Raw genomic sequence first — 1,115 nt, 5'->3', positions numbered from 1 at the left:
GTTTCACGTGGAAAACTCAAGTTTCCACGTGAAATAGCCCAGGTTTCACGTGGAAAGGAAGGAAATCTCAACATTCCACGTGAAATTGCCCAAGTTCCACGTGAAAAGCTTGGAAATCTCAGGATTCCACGTGAAATTCCAAGGTTTCACGTGAAAGCTAGGAAATCTCAGGATTCCACGTGAAATTCCAAGGTTTCACGTGGAAAACTCAAGTTTCCACGTGAAATAGCCCAGGTTTCACGTGGAAAGGAAGGAAATCTCAACATTCCACGTGAAATTGGCCAAGTTCCACGTGAAAAGCTTGGAAATCTCAGGATTCCACGTGAAATCCAAGGTTTCACGTGGAAAACTCAAGTTTCCACGTGAAATAGCCCAGGTTTCACGTGGAAAGGAAGGAAATCTCAACATTCCACGTGAAATTGGCCCAAGTTCCACGTGAAAAAGCTTGGAAATCTCAGGATTCCACGTGAAAAGCTTGGAAATACCATGATTCCACGTGAAACCATGCGAAACATTGAGAATTCATGCACCAAGAATGAATTCCCTCGTGAAACCTAGGCTAATATGCATGGAAAACAAATTTCCAGGGGCAAAGCTCAAGTCTCAATGAAAAGTTGGTTTGTCAATGCCATGCCATGGTGCCCAACATGTTACCGATTCGGTAAAAACGTGGCAAAACAAAATCCCCGTGTGCATATTCAATGAAATTTGGTGGGAATGTTGGAAATATGCTCCTTGAGGTACACCAAAAATTCCAGAACAAAATTCGACCTCTAGGTACCGTTTTCTATTTTTACCGATTTCCCCCGTTTCGGTCGGAAAATCATATAAAAAAATCCCCGTGTGCATATGTAATGAAACTTTGTGGGAATGTTAGAGATATGATCCTTGATGTACAGAAAAAAATCCAGACCAAAATTCAACCTCAAGGTACCTTTTCCTATTTTTACCGATTTTCTCGGTTTCGTCCCAAGAAAAAATTCATATTAAATCCATCCCTTGCTGGAAGTTGATGAAACTTTGGGAACCATCTTGTTTCATTTTTATAAGCATGCCTGCAAAAATCACGTCCAAATTCGACCTCTAGGTGCCCAAACTAAATTTATGTCTCCTCA

Source organism: Lotus japonicus, chromosome 2 (genome assembly GCF_012489685.1).
Source record: "Lotus japonicus ecotype B-129 chromosome 2, LjGifu_v1.2".
Classification (NCBI taxonomy): Eukaryota; Viridiplantae; Streptophyta; class Magnoliopsida; order Fabales; family Fabaceae; genus Lotus; species Lotus japonicus.
This window is presented reverse-complemented; position numbering follows the sequence as displayed.